The sequence below is a fragment of the Montipora foliosa genome, chromosome 2 (genome assembly GCF_036669935.1).
Source record: "Montipora foliosa isolate CH-2021 chromosome 2, ASM3666993v2, whole genome shotgun sequence".
NCBI classification, from domain to species: Eukaryota; Metazoa; Cnidaria; class Anthozoa; order Scleractinia; family Acroporidae; genus Montipora; species Montipora foliosa.
The window spans coordinates 34,026,045-34,032,069 of NC_090870.1; the positions used below are offsets into that span (position 1 = coordinate 34,026,045).

General features: G+C 37.6%; 1 pseudogene; it reads right to left on the reverse strand.

Annotated features, from left to right (window-relative positions):
* LOC137991573 (mediator of RNA polymerase II transcription subunit 27-like) overlaps positions 1 to 4,923 on the reverse strand; it is a 16,098-nt pseudogene extending 11,175 nt beyond the window's left edge.
* Positions 4,924 to 6,025: the final 1,102 nt, after the last annotated feature.

Below are 6,025 nucleotides of genomic sequence, written 5' to 3' on the forward strand. Positions count from 1 at the left end.
CAGAAATTGGTTGCATCCTCAATGTTCTCAAATCTCTCTTCACTATCACACCCAGAGCGATTGCTAGAGGTACTCTGATATTTAGGTCGCTCTTCGTCTTCACTGCACAGCGCCCTGAAATGTGCGTAAACTTTCCTTGTATCTTAAAATGAACTGCCGGTTAATAGATCTTGCTTCATGAAGCTTTTTTCCTCTGGTATATCCATCCTTTAGTTTACGTAACTGTGACTTTATAATTAATCAGTTCAGAGGAAGAGATCGGATCTTTTTACAGTCTTCCATCAAAATAGTCCTGTTTTTTCTTCCTTTCTTGGTGATTTTTCTGTTTTCCCTGATTCGCTCTAACTCAGCCTTTGCAATCGATATTCTTTTTCTCAACTCCGTCACTTTCTTTTCAAATTCTCTCTTATATTTGTCACTATGCCTTTTTCCACTGTCAGTCGGCATGGTATGTTCTTTTCTCCAACCCTTAATGAGCAGAAACGCTATGACAGCGGAGTATAATGCGCTATTAGCAACCCATCGTTATCCGAAAGGGTTTTCCACAGGGAGAACTGGGTTTTGACTCATTATTTCGCCAACAGTCTTGTTGATTATATTGATTTCATTCCCAGAGGGCTTTTCTTTTATTCTGGTGTCAAACCCACGGCTGGTGTAATCGCCTGGTTGAAGATTCACCGATGCGAATAATCGTAACGCCTTTTCCAATACATCGTGTTTCTCCTCGGTAAGAGTATTAACTGGTCCCACTGGAATTACAGTCTGATCCTGTGTACTATGCAGATTCGACTCTTGCTCCTGTTTATTAGCATTTCGCACTGACTGGCATTTACCGTCGCGCTGTTCTGATTCTCCATAATTGCTGTCTATTAAACCATTCTGCTTTCGTTTTCCAATTCGCCAGATGATACTACTAGTAGCATCCCCCATCGAATTCTCTAAGCGAGCAGCCTGATCTCTCAGGTTTTGGCTTGTTAAACCAAAGTCCTCATAACCCATACCACCCCACATCTCTTTCATCACTTGCATGTATCCCTTTTTACGTCCGCTCTCTGATAATGGTTCCTCGTCAGACTTCACTAGGATCCGAGCCTTGTGCTTACAGCTTAACACCGCTTCATTCATTTCCTTCGTCCATTTTATCTTCCGCCTTGTATTTTCTTGAACATCTGCCCCACTCGTCACCTCCATTTGTCGTAGTGAACGCAACAGTAAACGAACTCAAATATTCAAACTAATGACTCAAATTTCCGTGCCAGGAGACACCTACAGTCTCACTTCTCTCAGTTAGACAAAACACCAAGTATAAAATACTGTACTGGTGCTCCAAGCTTGGCTCACTTTCGTGCAGAAGCAAATTTCCAACGCAAGGGACGAAGCACGTCTGCACTACTCGCAGCTATTATTATTATTATTATTATTATTATTATTATTATTATTATTATTATTATTATTATTATTATTATTATTATTATTATTATTAGAAGTAATGTTCAAGAAGTGGACTTTGAATTAGATAGATGCCTTGCCAAAATCTAGGTCCTATAATTTTCATATATACATTTTTATGTAATATAGTTTTTGTGGTTTATCAACTCGTGCTTTTTTTTTTTTTTTAATCAGAATACTATTTATTGTAAAATTTAAATAATTGAATGTAATAATTATGTAAATATTCAATAGCCTTCTTAATCTTGTAACTAATTATTGTGAAGTTTTAGTAAATTATATCATTATTATTATTATTATTATTATTATGGAATTATATATAGCGCTTATACATCGCTGTTCTAAGTGCTTTACAATGTAAAAAAGGACATAAGAATATAATTAATCAAGTTTTTACCAGCTTACATATACCACAACTGTACATATCAGGAATTTATAGCACACACATCTTAAAAAGAAATGAAAACAAAAACAAATATGATGAAATATAAAAAAACGTTTTCAACTTAGATTTTAGAAGATTAACACCAGAACAAGCCCGAATTTCAAAGGGAGCTTGTTCCACAATTGGGGGGGGGGGGGGGGGGGCAGCAACCTTATGGATAATTGTATTTTTGTTTTGGGGAGTGGGTTATAGCCCAGTGCGGGTAATCTGTTGCATTTATCTTCATCACACAACAAAAAATGTGCCAGTGCGGACAATGTGCTGCGCGGGCAATCAACCAGATATTACGGTAACTTTGTTTTGCTTCTTTGGATATGTCCAATTTGTTGTCCGGATTTGGGCCTCTACCAAGTAAAAAAAAAAGGCTTACATTTTTGTAATGTCAATAATACGTATTGCAGTCCATACATGTATGTACACTATTAGGCAACAAAAATGAACAAAATCAGAAACAGGACAAAATAATTCTAAAAAAGCTCCTAACACTGACAGTTATTTATTTACCCTCTTAAGTTGGCCTTTGCTTTCTTTGCAGTGGTTGCTCTATCGAAAATTTGTACTGGTGATGATCGGTGTCTTTTTAAACATGACAGTGCCTGCTGGGCTTCTAAGGTGAGCTATTTACGGGGGAAAAAAGAAAATTACAGGGATTTTTTTGGTTTTTGTCTGATTTCTGATTGGCTAATTTGACAACGCTGACAACGCTGCTCACGTCATGCTCACATCATGCTCATGTCAATGTGTCGTGCAATGTAATGGCCAATCAGGAATGCTCATTTTGGGAAATAAACCAATCGTATTGCGAGAAAGTTATGGACAACACTTGCTCTTTCTTTGCATCAGGATCTTGGTCATCCCTAACACAAACAATTTCTTTTAAATGAATTTGACGTTGACATTTTGACCACTGTGATAACGAATATCATTGTCGATAAGAGTACAGACAACACTGAACCACGTTCAAGGTGTTAAGTTGTAAGCAACACACCAAACACAAAAATAGCCACCAAAAAATTATTATTCTTTTATCTTTGGGCATAATAGCTGATAAGCCTCACTTTACAGTCAACGTCTTTAAATTTTCCTGTGCTACTAAGACTTATTTACACAAAGATAAAAAGTTTAACAACAATGATGAAAAAATTCCTGCATTTGGTCAACAAAATAATATTAAATAATATTATTACAATGATCCCTTTTCTTTCCCATATACCAAAGAAAGGCCTAAGAATGATATTAACAGCTGGTCAAATCGTACACTCGCGAAATCAAATAATTTCCCTCGCCAAATTATTTGATTTGATTTTGTACTTTGCAATAGAACAGGAAATCACAGTCAGGTAGTCGTATTGAGTCATTACCAGTAATACTTCCACTTCTACTCGCTGTGTTCTCAATTTGTGATAAAGAAAACAGTACATTTCATAAATAGGACTATCTGTTAGTTTGCAGAAAAAAATGGAGAATTTTTTTTTAATTTGCTGTCGATTTGTTCTTTAATTCCAACTTCAGTTTGTGTTTGTTTTAGGTATGTTCATTGAAGCCATTGTTTTTAATATGTTTTGACTGATCTTTGTATTAAATGTTCTTTATGAAGGTACCCCATTTTAGGTAGTCCATCACTAGTCCATATTTGGGAATCCATGAAGGCTGGTCTATCTGGGTAGTCCATGAACTTGGGGTCAGAGATACATAGTCCCTAAAACAAGGAATGACCTAAATGATCTGAAATGACCTAAAATGAGCTACAACAGTATCTAAAATGACCTACATTTTGTAAAATGTGCTACAGCGGTATCTAAAATGATCTAAAATGACCCAGAATTACCTACTCATTTTAGGTCACTTTAGATACCATTGTAGCTCATTTTAGGTCATTTAAGATATCGTTGTAGCTCATTTTAGGTCATTTTATATCATTTTAGATACCACTGTACCTCATTTTAGGTCATTTTAGGGCATTTTAGATCATTCCTCGTTTTAGTCGTCAGATGTACCGACCAAATAAAAAATTATTTGCATAAAGTGGGAAGATCTGTCTAACACTAAATAAAATGTTCAACACCAAAGGTACCTTTTCATGCCAGTCATATGTTTCTAGCTAAGCTTGTCATAGAGTGCAGTTCTATCCTCAACTGGGTCTAAACTTAAAAGACCGGTATTTCCCAATGAAAGAGATCGGCTTTCTGATGAGGAGAGTCCATCAATTGCTTTGTCTAAATCACTATTAAGACAGAAAAGTTGACATACAGCATATTTTCGTTTAGTAACGGAATTTAACATAAGGTCAATGAACAACAAGTCATGCAGGATTACGAATGTCAAATCTTGGTAGTGGTTAGGGTTAGAAAGTTGCACATTCATTCCATGGGAAATAACCCTGCTATTTCAAAGGTTGTTTACCATTTACAAGCAGAAACCGGTTGGTAATAGGTTTGTTCAAATGGTAATTAAAAACTCCAGAATGGGAAATTCAGTTGGGATCGGCGTGTACCATTTACAAAATCCGTTCAAGTTTACGGAGGGAGTCTAGAGGGAGGCTAAATCATGGGTGAATGCCAATGGTAAACACGTTTTCCGTTTGAATATTCCGTTTGGGAATTTTGGACTACCTTTCAAGAAACCCCATTTTTCTCCGGCAATTTTCCGTTTGGGAAGACCAAAATAGGCTTACCATTTACATTCCAACCAAAATTTCCGTTTTTTTTTTGGTAAATGGTGACATAGTTACTAAAGGTGCTCCTCTACTAACTATGATGGTAAACAACCGCTAAAATGTATATCCTCTCCAGAACATTAACATGTCTGTGCAAAAGAGAAGACTTATAAAAATACCTCAGCGCTTTGTAGTCACCAACAAGATTTTTCCTCAAGGTTTGAACACTATTTACTACGTTAATAGACTCAGAAGTATCACTGGGTGATTGATTAGTTGCACAAGAGTTATTTGCAAGATCCTGAAAAACTTTGTTGACCGTCGATCTTAAATGATTCGCAGTCGAAATGCAATCCTCCACACTTCTCGACATCTTCGTGTTTAGCCCTGATACCGATAGCCGCTGACTTAATCGACAAGTTTTGCCTAGAAAGAAAATAATATCTTTAAGACATTTTAAACTATTCCTATTCGTATTCCTATTTCTTGCGCTCTGAACAGACCGATACTTCCTAGACAGTGGTTAATATGAGGTTTGCAATGTGAGGACAACTCCAGCTGTCTAATACGTGGAATTTTGGTTCGTGCATTAAACATGGAAACCGTCGTTATTAGCAAGCATTCATTGAGTACTGGACCTTATGGGAAAGACTTTCAATCTTCTTGCGATTTAAGAGGGAGACAATTGGAAGGCAATCCTAGATTAGTCAGACCGGAAGTTATTCTGGCTTGTGAGGAGCTCAGTTTCGTTGAACTAGGTGACCTATTTTCTACAACCTCGTTCCCAGGGTCTCTCGAGCGAGAAGAGACCCTGGTAGGGTCTGATCACGTGCTTCCATGACAATTGAAAACACTAGGGAGGGGTCCTCTCTAAACAAGGAATTTGTCGTGTTTGTCGCGTTTGTGGCCTTAATTCATGGCGTTGTAAAGTTCCTCCAAACACAGCCTCGGCTAAGGCGAGCAATTCTTCAGTGGCCTTCTTGAACAGATTTTTACAATGTAAAACGTCTTTGACTGAACCGCACAATCTACAGCAACTTATGACAGACGATGTATATGTTTTCTTCGGCGTTTGCAAACTATTATCGCCAGACATAGCCGCAGAAGAACATATGTTCACATACCGCAGGAACGTGAAACTTGGTTTGCTTTGGTGACAACACATTCCGCACTCCCGTAGTCTCAGTATAGACAAAATTCTTACTAAGCCGCCCCTCCCTTCATTGGATAAATTGTCATCTCCCAGATTCTGGGAGACACGTGACCAGACCCTATCAGGGTCTCTTCTCGCTCGCCCCAGGCGTTAAGATGAGAGACCCTGGGAACGAGGTTGTATTTTCTACTGTTCGGCATTCAGACATTTTCTACTTACCTTAACTTCCTTTTCCTTAAGACCAGATGTCATAAACAAGTTCTCAGGATACATTTTCTGGCGAAACCATTAATGAATGACCGATACATCTCCAATACGCTTT